Here is a 24,378-nt window from a genome sequence, read left to right as displayed (position 1 = left end):
GATAAATCCAGCAGGCACAAAATAAGTAAGAATACAGTTGAACTGAACAGCTACATCAATCAACTGGATCTCCTTGGCCTTTATAGAGTATTTCACGAAACAACAGCAGAAGACACATTCTGCACAAGCTTACAAGGAATATTCACTAAGACAGATCACATTCTTAGCCATGAAGCACACCTTAAAGAATTTAAAAGAATAGAAATCATGCAATGCATATCCCCAAGCATAGTGAAATTAAACTAGAAACCAATAACAGAAAAAAGCTGTAAAATCCCCAAATATTTGAAGATTAGAGCACATATTTCTAAATAACACAAAAAATTAATATAAAAGAAATATAAAAATATAAATATTTTGAACTAAATGAAAACAGAACTCAACTTATCAAAATGTGTGGGATGCAGCAAAAATACTGCTTAAAGGGAAATTTATTGCACTGATGCATATATTAGAAATTAAGAAATTCTAAATTCAAACAATAATAGCTGCCACCTTAGGAAACTAGAAAAATAAGAGCAAATTAAATCCAAAATATGCAGAAGGAATGAAGCAATAATTAGAACAAAAATCAATGGAATTTGAAAACAGAAAAACCATAGAGAAAATCAATGAAAATAAAAGCTGGCTCTTTGAAAAGATGAATAGAATTGACAAACTCTAGGGTGGCTAGCTAGCCAAGAGAAAAGAGAGTAGGCACAAGTTACTAACATCAGAAATGAAAGAGGAAGCATTACAAGTGACCCCATGGAGATTGAAAGAACACTAAAGAAATATCACAAACAACTCTATGCCCCCAAAATTTGATAATTTAGGTGAAATACATCTATTTCTTAAAAGACACACTCTAGTAATACTAGATGGAAGGAATAAATAATATATATAAGCCCATATCTATTAAAGATATTGAATTAATAATAATCTGCCAAAACAGAAAACACCAGAACCAGACACTTTGACTGTGAGTTCTAATGCACATTTAAGTGAGAAATGATACTCTCTACAATCTCAGAAAACTGAAGCAAAGAGAACACTTCCTAACTCATTCTGTAAGGCCAACATTGCCTAAACACCAATAAAAGAAAAAAATCATTACAATAAAGAAAAACTATTGACCAATATCTCTCATGAACACAGATGTAAACAAATCCTCAATAAAATAGTAGCAAATTGAATTCAACAACATATAAACAAAATTATTCATTATATGTTAATTATACTTCAATTAAAAAAAAAAAAGAATTGTATAACATGACCAACTAGGATTTATTCCAGGTATGCAATGATGGTTCAACAAGTGAAAATCCATTAATGTGCACCATCACATCAACAAGTGAAAGAAAAACAATTATAAAGTATTGTTAATAGACACATAAAAAGTACTGACAAAATGTAATACTCCTTTCAGTATAAAACTCTCAAAAACTAGGAATAGAAGAGAACTTCCTCAATTTTATAAAGAACATCTATTTAAAAAAATAAAATAAAAAGCTATCATACTTAAGAAACTAGATCTTAAAATGGGAAACAAGATAAGGACGGCTCTTCATACTACACTATTGTACGAGAAGTGCCAGATAGCATTAAAAAAAAAAAAAAAACAACAAGACACACAGATTGCAAATCAAGAAATAAAGCTGTCGTTGTTTGCAGATGAAATTATTGTCTATGTAGAGTATCTGAAATAATTGACAAAAAAAATCCTGGAACTAAAAGAAAAAAAACCTGGAACTAATAACAATCATATCGACTTTGCAGGATACCAAGCTAAAATACAAAATGCAATTTTTCCTATACACTAGCAGAGAACAATTGGAATTTGAAATTCAGACACAAAACCATTTACATTAGCACCAAAAAAAATTGTTATAAATCTAACAAAATATGTTAAAAAATTTATATAGAAAATATGTTTTTAAAAAACTGATGAAAGAAATCAAAGATCCAAGTAAGTGGACAGATAGTCAATGTTCATGGATAGGAAGATTCAATCTGTTTCAGATGTCCATGTTTCCCAAATTGATCTATAGTTTTAACACAATCTCAAATCAAAATCTAATCAAGTTATTTAGTGAATATTCACAAACTGACTCTAAAGTTTATATGGAAGAACAAAACTCCCAGAAACCAGACAATTTGAAAAGAAGCAAAATCAGAGGAATGACACTGTTTGACCTGAAGACTTCCTGTTGAAGCTCCAGCCATCAGGACAGTATGGTCTTGGTGAAAGAATAGACAGATCAATAGGACAGAACAGAGAACCCTGAAATAAACCCCCACACATTTAATCAACTGATCTTTAGCAAAGGCAATTCAATGGAAAAAGGATAGTCTTTCCAACACATAAGGGCTTCTCTGGTGGCTCATACAGTAAAGAATCCGCTTTCAATGCAGGAGACATGGGTTTGATCCCTGGGTTGGGAAGATCCCGTGAAGAAGGGAACGGCTACCCATTCCAGTATTCTGGCCTGGAGAATTCCATGGACAGAGGAGCTTGATGGTCTATGGTCCATGGGGTCACGAAGAGTCAGACATGACTGAGAAACTTTCACATTCACTTTTCTTTTTCCAAAATATGGTGCTGAAAAAACTGAACATCCTCATGCAAAATAATAATAATAATAATAATTTATACAAATTAACTCAAAATTAATCATAGGCTTCCCAGGTGACACTAGTGGTAAGGAGCCTGCCTGCCAATGTAGGAGATGTAAGAGAGCTGGGTTCGATCCCTGGGTCAGGAAGATCCCCTGGAGGAGGATATGACAACCCACTCAGTATTCCTGCCTGGAGAATCCCATGAACAGAGCAGCTTGGCAGACTGCAGTCCATAGCATCACAGAGAATCAGACACGAATGAAGTAACTTAGCACACACACACAATCATAGGCCTAAAAGACAAAACTATAAATATTATACCTGTGGTCAAGAGTAGTATATCAAACAATAAGCAAAAATTGTTAAGAGGATAGACCTCAAGTGTTCTCACCACAATGAAATTTCAAAAAATTACAGGGCATGTATTGCAAACAAAAAGATGTAATTTCTTGGCAACACACACAACTGAAAGAATGTTCAACACAAAATGTTATCTTGTAATAGTCTCTACTAAAGTGTATTTCAATTTCTTGCTAAAATACTAATATAGAGTAGAAAGATGGAAACTTGTAACACTACCAAATATTGCAGTGAAAGCCATATAACTTAGGAGGCCTTGGTATTAATTTTAGCGTAGATGGACTGAGAATACCCCATCCAGTTTTCAGTTCATAAGAGACCTTGAATTGGATTGTTGAAACAGAAGCTGCTGAACAAAAATTAGGAAGGCTCTGTACCTCCATAGTCGAAAACTGGAATGTCATTCCCCTTCCCTTCCGGGAGCTTCATTGTAAGGTGGGAAGAATACTCTCTACCTTTCTCACCCTGCTCTATCCCTACTGTTATCATTCTTTAACACTGAGTACATTTACATATATATTTTTTGAAGTTTGAAGAAAAATAATAAAATTAATATAAATACCGCTATCCAGACTAGACATCAAGTCTGAGATCTAGAGACTCACGCCCTCACTTTGCTCCACTATCTCTACAAAGTATGTGGAATTTCTCTTGCCTGGTGAGCAGGCATGGGGAAGCTTAGGCCACTTTGGTAACTGGTTCAGGGGTGCTCCATAGGGGTACCAACTCTGAGTCAGGTCTAAGCTGTTGTGCCCCAGGCAGAGAGGGTCTGGCAGCCTGGGAAAGTCTTCAGAGGTTTTCAACTCTATGGTTTTCTTTTATTCTACACATAATTCTGAGCTATGTAAAGCAAGTGTGACCATATTCATTTCAAAATAATGTAAATTAAGGAAAGAGAGATTAACTCTTGGTATATATGTTTGCTGAATGAATTCATCATGGCTTGCTATAGTTCACAATATAATTTTGTGGCAACGGATGTTAGGAAATCCTTCAACTTGTACATACTTATAGCTACCCTACAGGCTTCCCTGGTGAAAAGTGAAAGTGTTAGTCCCTCAGTCTTGTCCAACTCCTACAACCCCATGGACTGCAGCACACCAGGCGCCTCTGTCCATGGGGTTCTCCAGGCAAGAATACTGGAGTGGGTAACCATTTCCTTCTCCAGGGGATCTTCCCAACCCAAGGATCAAACCCAGGTCTTCTTCATTGTAGACGGATTCTTTATCCTATGAGCCACTAGGCTTATTGGTTTAGGGCTATGGTTCTCGCTTCGGGTATGAGAGGTCCTGGGTTCATATCCTGGATGAGCATGGCTTTTAAGGGCTTCCCTGGTGGCTCAGTAGCGAAGAATCCTCCTGGCAGGCAGGAAATGCAGGTTCTATCCCTGGGTCAGGAAAATCCCCTGGAGTAGGAAATGGCAACCCAGTCCAGCATTCTTGCCTGGGAAATCCCATAGACAGAGGAGCCTGGTGGGCTATGGGGTTGCAAAAGAGGCAGACATGACTTGGAGACTAAACAAGAGCACAGGTACCCTAGAATGACTCTGTGTTCCTATATGTACTTTCATAAATAGTAGCCACAACTGGCCTTCCCTTAATTTCATGCAAAAACCAGTCTTTGGTGAACAGTTAAAATAACTTTATGTGAAAGGGTTAATTTATTTTTCCATCTTTTGTAACTATGATAAAATGAAAATATTTGGCAGTCAAGTAATACTATTCCATTATTAAAGTTACATGAAATTCATTTTTCTAGTTTGACTTTTAAACTTTTGTAGTCACGTACTCTCATATGCTATCTTTTATGAAGCTGCTTATGTCATTATTTTATTTTTCCATGAAGTGACATTTATAAAAGATCAGGAACGGAGATAGTCAGAGCTTATGATGCTAAAGGGACTATTAAGTATTTCTAAAGCTTGGCTCTAGAAAGATATCCACATAATAAATTTTGTAAAACAAACAATCACCCTGTAAAGATTGTTTGGTAGTAGATATGGTAGTACATTTTAGAGGTCTCATCAATGACAAAGAAAAACTTCACTATAGAGCTCATGATTCATTTCTACCCAGCATAAAGGATATTAATATTAATTGTTAACAAAAACCTTATTATTTACTCAGCTTCGTAATAGTCCAGCCTTTCAGGGTGTCCATTTTGTAGAGGAGATAAGATATGCACATGCAGATAACAATACAGGGATTGGCGTGTAATTAAATGCTGGGCTAAGAGATGCACTCAGTGAACATTATACTAATCAGGGAGAGGAGAAATCATCGAGTGGGAAAAGACTAAAAAAGTGAAGCTTTGACTGAATCCTAAAGGATGGAAATGATCTGAATAGATGGGTAGGTATGGAAGGGCTTGACAGGTTGGAAGACCAGCTTAAGTGAATATGAGCTTATCAAAGTTGGGTTATTTGAGAAAAAATAAAACATAGGGATAGACTACTTGCATTAAGTCATACATCCCTGGTGGCTCAGGTAAAGAATCTGCCTGCAGTGCAGGAGACCCAGATTCAATCCCTGGGTCAGGAAGATTCCCTGGAGATGGAAATGGCAACCCACTCTAGTATACTTGCTTAGAGAATCTCTTGGACAGAGGAGCCTAACAGACTCTTCAGGTTAGAAGAGATGAATTGTCTTGGGGGCTCCATCCTTACTATGCTTATTAATCACCTCTACAGCATCCTTAGCAAATGGTCACTCAACCTTTGCCTTGATACCTTCATTATCACTTCTCCTGTTGCATTGCTGAACACTCTAGACATGACAAGATTGCTCTTTGCATGAGGCCTATATCTGACCCCTGTAATTCTTACTGATGAGTTCTTATTCTGCTCTCCAGAAATAAGTCTCTGCAGAATTGCCAATCAGTCCTTCCAGTGCTGTAGTCCGAATATCTAGTTGTGCCTCTGCCACTTATTCTATAACTGTGGGCAGTTAAGGATCAGGGAGAAGAATGTAGAGCTGACCTTCAAATCACTGTGAAGAAAACAGCCTCGGGGAAAATAAATCCAAAAGACCAGAGATTAATGTGTGATGGTGCAACTGTATGCCAAGCAAATGATGAGAAATTATCCCCAAATAAACTGCTATCACTTCCATGAGAGAAATCAAAGCAATTAATCTAACTAAATACAACTCAGAGCATTTAGAAATGCATTTTCTTCCTCCACTCCCTTGCCCTTCTATTTATTTGCAGATGAATTCTCTGCTCCTAGAATAAAAACACCAGTTGCACATAACAAAACTCTGATCTTCACTGGATGAGTGAGCTCTACAGCTATTCCAAATCCTCCTCTGTCAATAACTTTCACCCTCATCTTTCATAAACCTTACCAATATCTGCTGACATACAGCAAAATTGCTTTCTATGGCTTACATTTCCACCTCCTCTCTGCAAGTGTTGCTCCAGTGGAGGTGCTAATGAACTGGACAGTGGACAGAAGGAAGAGGGCCAGAAGGTGAAGGATAGAAGGAAAGGAAAGAAGAGGAGGTCAAACAATCAAGTTTGTGGTTTGTTGGACCTGAATGTGCTCACTTCCCGTATCTGCCTGGTCCCCAGTCCTTTTCATCATTTGCCAAAGTCTCAGGGGTTCTGCATGTGCTGGCCATTCTCACTGTTGCAGTGAAACAACACGGATGTGAACTCAATGTCAGGCTTTTAATTTATGCAAACCTGGACACTGGACTGGACTAAAAGATGTTTTACACACACACACACACACACACACACACACACACCCCTCGGGGCCTAAAAGGGCTTCCCAGGTGGTGCTAGTGGTAAAGAACCCACCTGCCAATGCAGGAGACATAAGAGACTCAGATTTGATCCCTGGGTTGGGAAGATCCCCTGGAGAAGGGGATGGTTACCATTCCAGTATTCTTGCCTGGCAAATTCCATGGACAGAGGAGCCTGGTGGGTCCATGGGGTCTCAAAGAGTTGGACACAATTGAAGTGACAGCATGCATGCAGGGCCTAAAAATATCCAGGCTTCAGACTACTGATTTTATATAAAGATTCCTAAGACTATATGATATAACACAAATTTCTCTGGCCACATCAAGTCACTTTAATGGTAAGCACTGAAACGTTGCTGGGACACTCTCTCTTACCAATGGAAGATTCCAAGGAACATTTCCTGTGTTCTTGCAAACTGCTGCTGCTGCTGCTAAGTCGCTTCAGTCGTGTCCGACTCTGTGCGACCCCATAGACAGCAGCCCGCCAGGCTCTGCCATCCCTGGGATTCTCCAGGCAAGAACACGGGAGCGGGTTGCCATTTCCTTCTCCAATGCATGAAAGTGAAAAGTGAAAGTGAAGTCGTTCAGTCGTGTCCGACTCTTAGCGGCCCCATGGACTGCAGCCTACCAGGCTCCTCCGTCCATGGGATTTTCCAAGCAAGAGTACTGGAGTGGGATGCCATTGCCTTCTCCATCTTGCAAACTAGTTTATTTCTATTTCTTCTGCCTTAAGAACTCAAACGTTGCTGGGACACTCTCTCTTACCAATGGAAGATTCCAAGGAACGTTTCCTGTGTTCTTGCAAACTAGTTTACTTCTATTTCTCCTGCCTTGCTGCACACAGTGGCCTATTTCTCTGCAACCTTGAGCTTATTCAGCACAAAGTCCCTCCATATCACTCCATCTCTTTAGTAGAAAAATGTATTAACCCTCATAGGTGGGTCAAGTGAGAACGGAGCTAAGAGACAAGGTGATCATTGCAAACCAAGCTGTCAGGTGTGTACAACTGAATGATACCTAGGGCTTTGTATTAGTGCCCTGTCTCCTCTGTAGCACATTGCTACAAACTCAGTAGCTTAAAACAACCCAAGTGCATTATGATAGTTCTGGAGGACAGAATTTGAGCTGAGTCTTCAAGAGCTAAAATCAAGGTGTCAGCTGGGCTCATTCCTCCTGGAAGTGCCAGGAGAGAATCTGTTGTTTGCTCTTGTTAGTTTCTAGGGCTGCCTGCATGCCTTGGCTTGTGGCTGCTGTACTTCAGTATTGGCTTCCATCACTACAATGCTTTCACCATCTATAGTCAAATCTCCCTCTGCCTCACTTTTGTAAGGATGCTGGTGCTTACATTTAGGATATACCTGAATAACCAAAATAATCTTCCCGTCATGAGATCCTTAAGTTAATCACATCTACAAAGGCCTTTTTACCACCTAACAGTCACAGGTCCCATAAGCCAAGGTCTGGATATCATTGTGGGCCATTATTCATTCTACCACAGCCCTGTCACTGAGTCAGGCTGAAAATACCAGCTTTTTCTTCAGGATTAGCTTTACGCTAAGGTCTCAGACACCACTAGTGGACAGAACCTTGACAACTGACTGCTGCTGCTGCTGCTAAGTTGCTTCAGTCATGTCTGACTCTGTGCGACCCCATAGACGGCAGCCCACCAGGCTCCCCCGTCCCTGGGATTCTCCAGGCAAGAACACTGGAGTGGGTTGCCACTTCCTTCTCCAATGACAACTGACAGCTTGACCAAATGTCGGTCAGACATTTTCCTGGATATTTCCTCACTTAACCAAAACTTAGAAGCAATATTAGTACACCATTTTGCAGACGAAACGTACTCCTCAGAGAGATGGAAATGCTTTGCTCAAGTGAACTCAACCAGGAAGAGATAAAACCAGCCCTGGAATTTACAGCCTGCTTTTGTCATCAATATAAAGCCTCCTATGAATCTTAAAAAGATTACAACCTGAACTTACCCCTGTCTCCCCAGCCTATTTCTACTCTGGTTGGAGTAGCCTCTAGCCATGGTTCTCCTCACGTTGTTCTGCCCTACACTGAGGGGTCTGGCTCCGGTTCAAATTTCTACATGTGGGACTTCCTGGTGGTCCAGTGGTTGAGAATCCACCTGCCAATGCAGGGGACACAGGTTTGCTCCCTGGCCTGAGAAGATCTCACATGCCGCAGGACACCTGAGCCCCAGCGCCACAACTACTGAGCCCATGCTCTGAAACCAGAGAAGACACCACAATGAGAAGCCCGCACACTGCAACCAAGAGGAGAAACAACTAGATGCAGAACTAGACATGATGCAGTGCAGCCAAAAAGAAATTAATTTTTAAAATTCTATATGTGATTTTTCCAGGCTTGACCCCAGGCAATTATACGGCTTTGCCTGGCAGGCCTCATGGGTGGAGCGGGGGAGGGGCTGCTACTGAGTCAAAGTGGAGCTGGGGTTGGAGGCTGATCCTTTAACTGCAATTCCTGCAGGAAACTGCCTCCCCCTCCCTTGGCCAGCCACACTCATAGGCATATCTGCAATCCTAGCCTAGGGGCCTGCATTCAGCGACCTCATTATTCATGGGGGCGGAAGGTGGGGGGAAGCTTGACTGAGGTGCTTTTCTCCACTCTGACTCAGTACCTTTCCACCCTTAGCCCTCCTCCCTCCCTGAATCCATAATACACCAGATGCCTTTGGTTTGGAGCTCTTTGACAGTGAGATGATGCCTCCTGTCTGTGCTACGTCCACCTGACCCTCATTCGGTGCTGTTCCACAGGACATGAGAGGCCAAGGACCCATTTTGCCTCTTGCTCACACGGTTACAGTAATAACAGTGATCCCCTGGAGAAGGAAATGCCAACCCACTCCAGGATTCTTGTCTGGAAATCCCATGGACAGAGGAGCCTGGTGGGCTATATAGTCCCTAGGGTTGCAAAGAGTTGGACACAACTTAGGGACTCAAAAGCAACATGATTTTTCATGTAGCCATTTCTCTAACCACTTTATCACCTGACTGTTCAAAACCTGCCTGTCAGACCTGCCCTTTCTCTCACCATATATTCAATGCCTATTCACTTTTCAAATCCCAATCTGTTTTCTACGCCTGTGAATCTGTTTTATATATAAATTGATGTATTATTATGATTGCCAAAAGGGGAAGGAAAAAGGGACAAATTAGGGTATGTAATTAACATGTAAAAACCATTATATTTGAAATAGATAAGCAACAAAGGTTTACCATATAGCAAAGGGAATTTTATTCAATATCTTGTAATAAGCTATACTAGAATGCAGTCTGCAAAAATCAAACCAGCAAACAAACAAAAAGCCAAAATAAATAAATAAAACCTACCAATCACTACACTGTACAACTGAAACTAATACCATATTTTAAATCACTTATACTTCCAAAGAGAAAAGAAGAATTCCCCATATAATTTTATGGCTTGATAGCTTAATTTTTTTAGTGCTGAATATTATTTCATTCCCTGAATATACTAGAGTATATTTTTCCATTCATCTGCTGAAGGACATCTTGGCTTCATTCACATTTTGGCAATATTGAATGAAGGTGCTAAAAATATCCATATGCAGGTTTTTGTGTGGACAAAAAAAAAAAAAAATCCAATCTGATTTCTATCAGATGTTTCCCATATTCACATACTCTTTTATTTATGATTTGTTCTCCATGGCTCAGTGGTAAAGAATCCGCCTACAATGCAGGAGCCACAGGAGCCACAGGTTCAATCCCTGGGTCAGGAAGAGCCCCTGGAGGAGGGCATGGCAATCCATTCCAGTATTCTTGCCTGGAGAATCCCATGGGCAGAGGAGCCTGGTGGGCTACAGTCCATAGGGTCACAAAGAACTGGACACGACTGAGGCGACGTGGCACACGCACACACTCCATGGTTTGTTGCTCACTTGTCTGTCCTTGTCTGTTGTTTTTGTTTCATGAAACCTAGTCTTGCTTCCCTAATGGATTTTTCTTTAATCTAAATGTTAGGTAGGTAGAATAGGGAAAAGGAGTCCAAAATGATGGTGGCTAAAAGACAAGGAAGGTCAAAGGAAGGTCCGAGGACCAGAGTGAAGACTTCAGGCAGAACAAACAGCACTCCTGGCTAAGCCCAATTTGCATAGGGCAGGCCCAGGTGGAGGAAAAAAACATAAAAGGAGGAGCCAAAGCGCTTTCTCTCAGACTCTCTCTCTCCCGCGTGCGTGCACTCTTTTCTTTCTCTCTCTCTCTCTCTCTCTCTCACTCACTCTCCTGCTATCTTCTAAATAAAATAGAGCTGTAACACTGATTTGCCTAAGAGCTGTAGCACGGTTTGTCCAAGACCTGAGAACTGTGACGTGCCGAGGGCTTTAATGTCCATTGCTCCAAATCTTTGTTGTGACGAGACAAAGAACCAAGGAACATACACTCACATGACATAAATATACATTGCCAAGTGTCTTTAAAACTAACTCAATAAATACTTAATGACATAGCCAATTTACAAGCATCTTTTAGAGAATGACTAACAGATTATAGCAGTATTCACTCCCTTTAGAATATAGACTCACTATAATCAGGGTGTGGCAGTCATTTATGGAGCTAGTGAAGACATGACAAAAACTATCAATCAAGACATAGTTCTCATCTCTGCAGATTCCCATTAGGATGTTACTGTTTCATTTTAGGAAAAACTTCTTTTGTTTTAGTTTTTCCTAAGGCACTGGTTGGATCTATGCCATAAAAGGATATAAAGTGCCTAAGAGACTCACAAGCTTATAAGGGAAGAAAAACTCACCAGATGAAAACCTGTAGCTGGAATTTGAACTTGTTAGAGAGATCTGATGTATTGATTAAGGGTTAATACAATCTGCAAAGGATTCCTTTATTTCTATTTGTATGTATATATATAATTGGAGCTTAAGATGGTGGAGGAATAGGACAGGGAGACCACTTTCTCCCCCACAAATTCATCAAAAGATCATTTGAATGTTGAGCAACTTCCACAAAACAACTTCTGAACACTGGCAGAGAACACGGGGTACCCAGAAAGGCAGCCCCTTCTCTTTGAAAGGAGGTAGGACAAAATATAAAAGACAAAATGAGAGAAAAAGGGGTTAGGAACTGAGGCCTGTCCTGGGGAGGGAGCCTTGAAGGAGGAGAAGTTTCCACACAGCAGGAAACCCTCTCACAGGCATGTTTATGGGGAGTTTTGGAATCTCAGAAGGCAACATAACTGGGAGGAAACAAACCACAGAATACACACCTAACTGCAACTGAAGGAAAAAGAACTTTCCTGCAAAGACTCTAACCTAACAACCTAACACTCAGCCTGGGCTCACAGAACAAAGGATTGAACAAATACCAAAGGAGAGCTAGCTGGCTGCATACCGGCCCCTCCCTGCCCAGAGGCAGAGAGGCATGCTTGTGACAGCCAGAGCCTGAAGGCAAAGGGCTGCTACAATCTCAGTCCCAGAGACAAATCTTCCACCAAGCTGTAAGCAGGCTCCCCGCTGCTAACCAAGTCTTCCTGAGATCCTGGATGGCTGACATCTGCCAGGAGGGTTGTAGCCTGAGATCAGCTCTCCAGAGGAGACACATGGCACACCTGATGGTGCTCTCAAGATGCACCCGAGACACCGAGCAGGTGATGGGACCGGGGAGGTGATTAAGATGCACGGCCCACGAGGGACAATGCGCTCACCAAGCACCTGGTCGCCTGAGCTGCTCAGACCTGAGAAGGGCACAAAACGCACACCCAACCCACAGAGACTGAGCCAGCATTGCGTCTGAGTGTCTCCTGTGGAGGTACAGGTCAGCAGGGGCCTGCCGCAGGGGCAGGGGCTCTGGGTGCAGCAGACTTGGGTATGGCATAAGCCCTCTTGGAGGAGGTTGCCATTAACCCCAACATAGAGCCACGAGAACTTACACAGGACTGGGGAAACAGACTCTTGAGGGCACAAACAGAACCTTGTGCACACCAGGACCCAGGAGACACGAGCAGTGACCCCACAAGAGACTGACCCAGACATGTCCATGAGTGTTCAGGAGTCTCAGGTCGGCGGTGGCCTGCTGCAGGGTCAGAGGGACTGAGTGCAGCAGTGCATGAATGGGACCTTTTGAAGGAGGCCGCCATTATCTTCATTACCTCCACCACAAGCAACAGGGAGGGAACACAGCCCAGCCCATCATCAGAAAATTGGATTAAAGATTTACTGAGCTTGACCTCACCCTTCAGAACAAGACCCAGTTTCCCCACAGTCAATCTTTTCCATCAGGAAGCTTCCATAAGCTTCTTATCCTTCTCCATCAGAGGGCAGACAGAATGAAAACCACAATCACAGAAAACTAACCAAACTTATCACATGGACCACAGCCTTGTCTAACTCAATGAAACTATGAGCCATGCCATGTAGAGCCACCCAAAACGGACGGGTCATGGTGGAGAGTTCTGACAAAATGTGGTCCACTGGAAAATAGAATGGCAAAACCACTTCAGTATTCTTGCCTTGAGAACCCCATGAACAGTATGAAAAGGCAGAAAGATAGGACACTGAAAGAGGAACTCCCCAGGTCAGTAGGTGCCCAATATGCTACTGGAGAAGAGTGGAGAAAAAACTCCAGAAAGAATGAAGAGATGGACCTAAAGCAAAAACAACACCCAGTAGCAGATGTTACGGGTGATGGAAGTAAAGTCCAATGCTATAAAGAGCAATATTGCATAGGAACCTGGACTATTAAGTCCATGAATCAAGGCAAATTGGAAGTGGTCAAAGAGGAGATGGCAAGAGTGAACATCAGCATTTCAGGAATTAGTGAACTAAAATGGACTGGAATGGGTGAATTTAAATCAGGTGACCATTATATCTACTACTGTGGGCAAGAATCCCTTAGAAGAAATGGAGTAGCCATCATAGTCAACAAAAGAGTCTGAAATGCAGTACTTGGATGCAATCTCAAAAACAACAGAATGATCTCTGTTCGTTTCCAAGGCAAACCATTCAATATCACAGTAATGCAAGTCTATGCCCCAGCCAGTAATGCTGAAGAAGCACTGTTCAACTAACATCCAGAACTAACTTCCAGAACTATCATCCAGAAAAGATGTCCTCTTCATTACAGGAGACTGGAATGCAAAAGTAGAAAGTCAAGAGCTACCTATAGTAACAGGCAAATTTGGCCTTGGAGTACAAAATGAAGCAGGTCAAAGGCTAACAGAGTTTTGCCAAGAGAAACACCCTCTCCCAACAATACAAGAGAAGACTCTACACATGGACATCACCAGATGGTCAACACCGAAATCAGATTGATTATATTCTTTGCAGCCAAAGATGGAGAAGCTCTATACAGTCAGCAAAAACAAGACTGGGAGCTGACTGTGGCTCAGATCATGAACTCCTTAATCCAAATTCAGACTTAAATTGAAGAAAGTAGGGAAAACCACTAGACCATTCAAGTATGACCTAAATCAAATCCCTTACGATTTTACAGTGGAAGTGACAAATAGGTTCAAGGGATTAGAACTGATAGACAGATTTCCTGAAGAACAATGGATGGAGATTCATGACATTGTACAGGAGGCAGTGATCAAGACCATCCCCAAGAAATAGAAATGCAAAAAGGTTATCTGAAAAGGCCTTACAAATAGCTGAGAAAAGAAGAGAAGAGAAAGGCAAAGGAGAAAAAGAAAGAAATACCCATTTGAATGCAGAGCTCCAAAGGATAGCATGGAGAGATTAAAAAAGCTTTCCTCAGTGATCAATATAAAGAAATAGAGGAAAACAATAGAATGGGAAAGACTAGAGATCTCTTCAAGAAAATTAGAGAGACCAAGGGAACATTTCATGCAAAGATGAGCACAATAAAGGACAGAAATGATATGAACCTTAACAGAAGCAGAAGACATAAGAAGAGGTGGCAAGAATACACAGAACTGTACAAAAAAGATCTTCATGTCCCAGATAACCACAATGGTGTGATCTCTCTCCTAGAGCCAGACATCCTGGAATGTGAAGTCAAGTGGGCCTTAGGAAGCATCACTATGAACAAAGCTAGTGGAGTTGATGGAATTTCAGTTGAGCTATTTCAAATCCTAAAAGATGATGCTGTGGAAGTGCTGCACTCAATATGCCAGCAAATATGGAAAATGTAGCAGTGGCCACAGGACTGGAAAAGGTCAGTTTTCATTCCTTTTCATTCCAATCCCAAAGAAAGGCAAAGCCAAAGAATGTTCAAACTACTGCACAATTGCACTCATGTCACACACTAACAAAGTAATGCTCAAAATTCTCCAAGCCAAGTTTCAACAGTTCGTGAACTGTGAACTTGCAGATGTTCAAGCTGGATTTAGAAAAGGCAGAGGAACCAGAGATCAAATTGCCAATATCCACTGGATTGTTGAAAAAGTAAGAGAGTTCCAGAAAACATCTACTTTTGCTTTATTGACTATGCCAAAGCCTTTGACCGTGTGGATCACAACAAACTGTGGAAAATTTTTCAAGAGATGGGAATACCAGACCACCTGACCTGCCTCCTGAGAAATCTGTATGCAGGTCAAGAAGCAACAGTTAGAACCGGACATGAAACAACAGACTAGTTCCAAATTGGGAAAGGAGTACATCAAGGCTGTATATTGTCACCCTGCTTATTTAACTTATATGCAGAGTACATCATGCAAAATGCCAGGCTGGATGAAGCACCAGCTGGAATCAAGATTTTCAGGAGAAATATCAATAACCTCAGATACACAGATGACACCACTCTTATGGCAGAAAGCAAAGAACTAAAGAGCCTCTTGATGAAAGTGAAAGAGTGAAAAAGTTGGCTTAAAACTCAACATTCAGAAAACTAAGATCATGGCATCTGGTCCCATCACTTCATGGCAAATTGATGCGGGGACAATGGAAACAGTGAGAGACTTTATTTTGGTGGGTTCCAAAGTTACTGCAGATGGTGATTGCAGTCATGAAATTAAAAGACACTTGCCCTTTGGAGGAAAAGCTATGACCAACCTAGACAGCATATTAAAAAGCAGAGACATTACTTTACCAACAAAAGTCCATCTAGTCAAAGCTATGGTTTTTCCAGTAGTCATATATGGATGTGAGAGCTGGACTATAAAGAAAGCTGAGCACGGAAGAATTGATGCTTTTGAACTGTGGTGTTGGAGAAGACTCTTGAGAGTCCCTTGGACTGCAAGGAGATCCAACCAGTCCATCCTAAAGGGGATCAGTCCTGGGTGTTCATCGGAAGGACTGATGTTGAAGCTGAAACTCCAATACTTTGGCCACCTGATGTGAAGAACCAACTCAGATGCTAGGAAAGATTGAAGGCAGGAGAAGGGGATGACAGAGGAGGAGATGGTTGGATGGCATCACTGACACAATAGACATGAGTTTGAGTAGGCATCAGGAATTGGTGATGGTCAGGGAAGCCTGGCATGCTGCAAACCATGGGGTCACAAAAGCGTTGGACACGACTGAGCAACTGTACTAACTATGTATATATATATATATGTGTGTAGCTATCTCACATCACATGCATGCATGCTCAGTCATGGGCAACTCTTACAAACCAAAGGACTGTAGCCCACCAGGCTCCTCTGTCCCTGGGATTTTCCAGGCAAGAGTACTGGCGTGGGTTGTCATTTCCAGCTATATATTTGACCCTCATCCAGTGCCTGCCTTTCCATGGGGAAATTGAATATAGGGGAGCTGAAGCTTCATTTTGTCTCACTTATCATATAAGTATATGCAGATACCTTTTTAGTAAATAAATGTTCCAACAAATAAAAAATAATATTCTAATATTTTCTGTACTCTGAATAGAGTAATAATTATTCATGTTTACCCTTTCCTCAAAAATTTGATATAATGATTTCTCAATTCTGTTTAGCTCTTTAAACTTTCAAAGTGACTTCACATATAAAAGTTTTATCAAAGCCTATATCCTAGAGCTTGATGCTGAACATTTTATACCAAAAGATAGATGGTCTAGAGTCTCTGTTGTGGGTGGATTGAGTGAGATGATTATTTCCATTTTGCAAATGGAGTCAGTGAGGTTCTTAAAGTTGGATGGATTTGCCCAGAAGCTTACAGCCAGTAAGGACCATCTCAACTGTCATTGGATCTCTATATTCCTGAGTCCTAATTCATAAGACTAATCCTGAGGCAGAAAATAATTACAAAAATCTAAGCGTCATATTTTAAAGCATAGCTCATTTCTTACCAAAAAGGAAATTGGTTTTGTAGAACATAAATAACAACCTTAACCCAAAGATGAGCTATTTGAGGAATCTGTCCTTTTATATTACTTTTGAAGGCATACAAATACAAATATGGCAGAGGTTCATCTTTTTAATAATCTCTGTAGCAGTGTTTGTCAAAATTGAAATGTCAGTTTCATTCACTTAGTCTTTTTAAAATGGAGCAAGAATATTTTCTTTTCTACTATCTTTGTCTTTTAGCTTATCAACAGCTCCTTCCCTTTAGATTACAGACTCTTCTATTCCCTGCCTTCAAGCAAAATAATTTGAGATGTAAGGTAAATTTCTCAAGCCCAATAATCTCTTCATGGCTTTGTTTATCCTTCCAGGGAATGATTAATACATGGAGATTTTTAAACATGGAGGTTTTGCTGAAAACCGTTTGTTACCCAGGCATTCCTCTTCAGCCACAAAAGTTTAAAATGAAAGGAAAGCCTCACTTCTTTTCAGTTTTCCAGAAAACAACACAGCCTTGAAGTGCTTATCTCTGGTTTACAATGCAATAAGACAGGAGAACACAAAGTAAACTTGCGGGCATCTAGGTGATTCCATAGAGACTCAGACTCACAGATCTAGCCCTAGGAGAGAATTTAAAGTCTGATAATGCAATCTTAGCCATCTACCAAGACTGCCTATTTTAAAAATAACTTTTCCATCTACCACCTCATCTGAATGTACATATGACAATATTTCATGTACTTTTATGCTCCTTTTTTTTTTTTTTCCTAAGGCATTTCCCAGGATGTTCTATAGACCTGCTCGTGCCCCTAGGACCATGGATGAAGTACCACAATACTACTTATCCTTGTGATCCCTGAATCTCACTTTCTTGAGTGATAAAATGGACCCCACTCTCCAGAGTTCCCATTTTATCTCTCATATGTATGGTTACTATTTACCTCTGCTTGGTCTGAACTTGGGAATGGATTTGGAATCATTTTTGTGACTCTCTGTCCCTTTTATTTTGGCAACAATGGCTTACCACCCATCAACACACTTACATCACTGTCACTGCAGATGAGACAAAAACATTATTTTTAACAGATTTTGAGTTCCATAGAACATTTATTGGCTAAATTAACTTGGTGCACTAAAGATGTTAGGATAGCCCTGGGGACAGATTACAAGTTTACTCTTAGAACAGAGTCCATTAAATTCCCACTGACTCTGTTTTGATGGTATCAGTTCTGATACCTATCCACAGCATGGCAATTAAGCTCTCTGGATTGTGGCAGAATTGTGCCTTCATAGTATCTGCTTGGACTATTTTATATGCTAAATTTCTTAAAAAGGAAATCTCTTTATTACCTCAGAGGCTAAAGCCCTGATAAATAACATCCTGTACATACTACCTTCACCCCTTAATTCTGAACCCTGGAGATGGCTTTAGAGAGATTTTCTAGTATTACAATGTAAACAGTATTAAGAGTTAAAACATTAAAATATAACTCTAATGATTTAGAAAACAGAGGGTCTTTTTTATTAGAAGGAACTACAAATCAGTGAGCTCATGATGTAAATACGATAAATAAAGATGTTTCTTTTATTATGCAGTGACTAATATTGATAATATACTTTTCAGATAACATATAGGAATGTGTTGCCAGGCACTGTGTCTTCTACTACAATGTCTCTTCTGAAGCCTATGAATCAAGAAGTAATTCTGACCTCCAGATCTTGATTATTTAAGACAAGCACATTTTGTAAGGCTATAGCTGCTGTATATAGTGATTCTTCTGATGGATTTAGGCAAGGTCAACTGAAAGTCTCCCAGAAAGGATTTGCCATTCTAGATGCCATAAAGAGCATTCATCATTCATGGGAAGAAATCAAAATACTAACAATTAGAGGAATTTTGGAAGTTTATTACTACCTTCATGGATGATCTTGGGGGGTCCAACACTTCAGTGAAGGAAGTAACTGCAGATGTGGTAGAAACAGTAAGAAAAGTAGAATTAGAAGTGGAGCCTGAACACGAGACTGAATTGCTGCAAATCTCATGATGAGACTTTCACTGATGAGGAGTTGCTTCCTATGATGAGCAAAGAAAGTGGTTTCTTGAGATGAAATCTACCAGTGAAGATGCTGTGAAGATTGTTGAAATGACAACAAAGGACTTCGAATATATTACATTAAATTAGTTGAGTGGCAACAGGGTCAGAGATGATTGATTCCAATTTTGAAAGAAATTCTACTGTGGGTTCAGTTCAGTTCAGTCACTCAGTCGTGTCCAACTCTTTGAGACCCCATGAATCGCAGCACACCAGGCCTCCCTGTCCATCACCATCTCCCGGAGTTCACTCAAACTCACGTCCATGGAGTCGGTGATGCCATCCAGCCATCTCATCCTCTGTCGTCCCCTTCTCCTCCTGCCCCCAATCCCTCCCAGCATCAGAGTCTTCTCCAATGAGTCAACTCTTCGCATGAGGTGGCCAAAGTACTGGAGTTTCAGCTTCAGCATCATCCCTTCCAAAGAAATCCCAGGGCTGATATCCTTCAGAATGGACTGGTTGGATCTCCTTGCAGTCCAAGGGACTCTCAAGAGTCTTCTCCAACACCACAGTTCAAAAGCATCAATTCTTCGGCGCTCAGCTTTCTTCAAATTGCTATCAAACAGCACTATGGGGGGAACTATAATGCAAGGGGGACTTCCCTGGTGGTCCAGTGGCTAAAACTCCACACTACCAATGCAGGGAGTCTGGGTTCAATCCCTGGTCAGAGAACTAGATCCCTCATGCCAAAGACCTGATGCAGCCAAATACTTTTTTTTTTTTTAAACATTACTTGGTACAGAGAAATCACTCATGAAAAGAAAGAAAGTGAAAGTGAAAACACCCAGTCATACCCAACTCTTTGCGACCCCATGGACTGTAGCCTACCAGGCTTCTCTGTCCATAGGATTTTCCAGGCAAGAGTACCAGAGTGGGTTGCCATTTCCTTTTCCAGAGGATCTTCCCGAGATCGAACCCAGGTCTCCCACATTGCGGGCAGACACTTTACCATTTGAGCGTCTTTCATCAGGGAAGCTCATGAAAAGAAGAGTCAATTGAAGCAGCAAACTTCAATGCTGTCTTATTTTAAAAATTGTCAGACCTGTCCTTCAGCAACCACCACCCTAATCAGTCAACAGACATCACACTGAGGCAAGACCCTCTACCAGCAAAAACATTACGATTCACTGAAGACTCAGATGATGTTTATTATTTTTCAGCAGAAAACTTTTTTTTTTTTTTTTTTTCATTTTTTGACGCTGTGGTGCAGCATGCAGAATCTTAGTTCCCCAACCAGGGATCGAACCTGTGACCACTGCAGTGGATGTCTGGAGCCCTAACCACTGGACTACAGGAGACTAACCAGTGAAAAACTATTTTTAAATTAAGGCAAATGAAGTGAAACTCATTCAATCATGTCTGACTCTTTGAGACCCCATGAACTATACAGTCCCTGGAATTCTCCAGGCCAGAATACTGGAGTGCGTAGCCTTTCCCTTCGCCAGGGGATCTTCCCAACCCAAAGATCAAACCCAGTTCTCCCATATTGCAGGCAGATTCTTTACCAGGTGAGCCACAAGGGAAGCCATAGTTGTGTGACTTGGTTTATTGCAGTGGTTGGAATGAAACCTGCAATATCTCCCAGTGTAGTTATTCTTAACACTTTTAACTTTTATACTAGGGTTAAAAGTGACCCATGTATCACCCTATCAGTAGTACATTGCTGTATATTTGTCTGTACAGTTACTTTTCTGGTGAGATTTATACTGTCCTATACTTTTGTGTTACTGGTTGGCATCTTTTCATTTCAACTTCAAGAACTCCCTATAGCACTTCTTACAGTGGTAATGAACTCTTTCAAGTTTTTGTTTCTCTGGAGAAGTCTTTTTCTCACATTTATCTGTAAAATATAGTTTTGCTATCTATAGTAATCTTAGTTGGCAGGTGGGTTTTTTTTGTTTTTTGTTTTTTTTTTTAATATATATGTCTCCCACTCTTCCCAGTTTGGCAGGGTTTCTGCTGAGAAATTTATGGATCATCTTCTGGGAGTTTCCAGGTGAGTAGCTTTTTTTTTTTTTTTTGCTACTTTAAAAACTCTTTGTCTTTTGAAATTTAATTATAATGTGTCTCAGTGTAGACTTTAGTCTATTTGGGATCCTTTGGGATTCATTAATCTGGATGTTTAATATGGATTCATTAATCTGGATGGCAGTTTTCCACCATTATTTCTTTAAATATGCCCCTCTCTTTTTCTCTTTTGCTTTTGGGGATATCATGATGTGTACTTAGATTCTGTTGACCTTATTCTATAAGTCTCATAGGCTTTCTTTGCTTTTTTTTAATCCTTATTTTTATGCGCTGCCCCGCCCCAGGATATTCTCAAACAACTTATTTTTGCATTTGTTGATTCTCTGCTTGGTCAAGTCTGCTATAGAAGCTCTGTATTATTTTTTTTCAGTTCAGTCATTGTATTCTTCAGGTTCAGAATTCGTTTTTCTTTTTTTCTGGTCTCTACCTCTTTGCTAAACTACACATCTTGCTTCATGCCTTGTTTTCATGATTTTGTTTAGCTGTCTATTTTTTTTTATAGTTCACTGAATTTAAGACTGTTATTTTGATTTCTTTGTCAGGCAGTTCTTAGAGCTCCATTTCTTTAAGGTCACTGTTAGAGCTTTACTTTGCTTCTTCAATGGTGTTATGTTTCCCTGATTCTATGGCCCTTGTAGCCTTGTGTCAGTGTCTGCACATTTGAAAAACCAGTCATCTTTTCTTGTCCTTAGCTGGATTTCAGCAGATACTCTGGCCAGAGATTCAGAGTGGGCCAGCTGGCAGGCTGCAGGCAGTTGGCTCCCATGGTCCATAGGGAGGCAGGTCTGCTGCTGGGTCCTCAGGTGAGCAGACCTGTCACTGAAGGCTGCTTTCAGGGCCTCAGGCCAGCTATCAAGACCTGCCCACTGGCTGTTAAGAGTCCTTGCCCATTTGCTATGTTCTCAGCTACCCCTTGGGTATCTAGGTGTGCCACCTTAGTGTTCTGGGTGAGGATGACAGAAGCAAACATCTCAGGTACCCAGAGTTTAAGGAAGTCAAACATTAATGCTGTTCTCTCTTTCCTGTGCAGAATTTGTGCCTGAGATGACCTCTTTCAAGTGCTACGCTGTGCAGCCTGGGGGAGAGGTGATGTGGGTGAAATAAAACTGTTCTTATTACACTTTTCAATTTTTTTAAAATTGTTTATGCTTCACAGAGGTGCCATAATCTTTCATCTGAATTCCAGAGCTCTCATGACAGTATCTGTATCTGCAAATGGTTGTTAAATTTGTGTTTCTGTGGGGCATGAGGACTGGAACCTCCTATTTAAGGCATCTTGCTGATGTCATCCCCTTCTTACTCCTTATAACACTATTACAAGTGCTGTTTTTTTCCAATACAATAAATGTTCTATTTTTAATAAAAATTCTTGCAAGATATGAAAAAAAGAAATTTTAATAAAGCCAAACTTTGAACTATATATTCCAACTGATATCACTTTAATATCAGCCTTCCTTACAAAACAATAGAAATGGACCACTTTTTTATTAGTGGGGATTTCTTAACATACAGATGTTCTTTAGAAAGAAGAAATTTCTACCATATCCCTTTCTCTTCTGAAAACCGTAGTAATTCAGAAAGTGCTTTGTCAATACTTGTGTCTTTGACAAGAAGGCAAGTTTAACTATAAGACTGCCTCTGAAGCCCAGTTTAACTTGGAAAGAGTTAATCACTCTGAGTCAAAGAGTCTTGTTCAAACTCTTTTAGATTTAAAAATCACAGAGCTCAAAAATATGAAACTAAAACAGTCTAAAGAAAAATATTAGAGGGACTTCCCTGGTGGCCCAGTGGTTAAGAATCCACCTTTCAATTTCTCCCAGCCTCTCCCTCCCCGGTTATGTCGACAAGTCCATTCTCTACATCTGTGTCTCCATTTCTTCTCTGTAAATAGGTTCATCAGTACTATTTTTCTAGATTCCACATGTGTGCATTAACGTACGGTATTTGTTTTTCTCTTTCTGACTTACTTCATGACGAATGTGCACTATCACGTGTGAAACAGATAGCTGGCGGGAAGTGCTGTGTCGCACGAGAGCCCAGCCTGGTGCTGTGTGATGACCTAGAGGGTGGGATATGGTGGGGGGAAGGAGGCTCAAGAGGGAAGGGATATACATATAATTATGACTGATTCTCACTGATGTACGGCAGAGACCACCAGAATATTGTAAGGCAATTATCCTCTAATAAAAAAAAAAAAAGAAAAGAAATTTGCCTTCCAATGCAGGAGATGCAGGTTCGATCCCTGGCTGGGGAAACTAAGATCCCACATGCAGGGCAACCAGAAAGCCTGTGTGCAGAAGCTAAAATCTGATGCAGCCAAATAAACAAACACTAAATATATGTATATTAGAAATACCAGGTGAATTACTTAGTCATACTTTTGCTGAGTTTGGAGAACACTTCCAAACACCAAGATGTTGAAATAAAGGGACAGGGGGGCAGGGTGGAAGAACCAGAAAAGATAATCGGAAGTACCAACTGTACTAAGATGTCCCATAGACCCAGAAACTCTGATTGTGGTAAGTAGAATAATGCGACGTGAGGATAACTGATTATTTTTCCTTCTAAAAAGAATCAGTGATAGCAAGACATATGTTTTGTGAGAGCTATATTTGGAGCATTACCTAGGATGGAAGTTAAGGATGAAGTGAAGAACTCAGAGATGGCTCTGTGACCAAAATTATTACCTTGTTCAGTCTCAGTTTCAATCTTATTCATAATCCTAGTAAATGCTACTCTTGTGATAATGCCAAACCCCAAGGCAACTTTCAAATGGAATTGTTTGCTGGAGTTATTCTTAGTTGACCTACTTTTAACTGCCAAGAGGAAGGGTGAATATTTGTGTCACACCGCATTCTTCCTCAAAATGCACTTCTTTCCTTTCAGTGAGGTAAAGCAGAAAGAACATTAGCGTCTCTGTGAGCTACATGTCTGTGAGCTTCTCTTTTGTTATCTGTAAAATGGGGAGAATGAGTCTGTGTAGGGTTATTGGGAGGTGTAAATAAGGCAATAAAAACCAAGCATGTTGGATGCAAAGATGCTTAATAAATGGCAGTATTCTATTTCCAGTGGGTCTTGAGTTTAGTGAGCAATTAATTTCCTTCAAGACATTGGGAGATAAGAGTCACAAATTCATTTCTCAAAAGAATATTTACATTTTAACAAGAGGCTCCAAGGATTTACAAGACTTCAGGGTACCAAGCACATTGACAAAGGTGGAATTTTGGATGCTGTTCAACACATATTTGCTGAGTGTCTCTTCTTTGCTAGTACTGAAAACACAAAGATTAATACTGTGGTACTTGTCCTTAAAGAAGGTAGAACAGACTGTTGGA

General features: G+C 40.5%; 2 long non-coding RNA genes across 8 annotated transcripts in view; one reads left to right on the top strand and one right to left on the bottom strand.

Annotated features, from left to right (window-relative positions):
- The window catches only part of LOC147361435 (uncharacterized), a 421,857-nt gene that overhangs the window by 61,480 nt on the left and 335,999 nt on the right, over window positions 1-24,378 (bottom strand). The window lies entirely within an intron of this gene.
- On the top strand, window positions 17,681-22,168 carry LOC147361436 (uncharacterized). Its single transcript, XR_015137913.1, has 2 exons — window positions 17,681-21,011; window positions 22,074-22,168. It is a non-coding gene; the product is annotated as an uncharacterized LOC147361436 (long non-coding RNA).

The sequence above is a fragment of the Bos grunniens genome, chromosome 12 (assembly GCF_055505025.1).
Source record: "Bos grunniens cultivar Pamir isolate PY7600 chromosome 12, Bosgru_T2T1.0, whole genome shotgun sequence".
NCBI classification, from domain to species: Eukaryota; Metazoa; Chordata; class Mammalia; order Artiodactyla; family Bovidae; genus Bos; species Bos grunniens.
The sequence above is the reverse complement of the archived record's forward strand: the minus strand, read 5'-3'. Positions and strand labels throughout refer to the sequence as shown.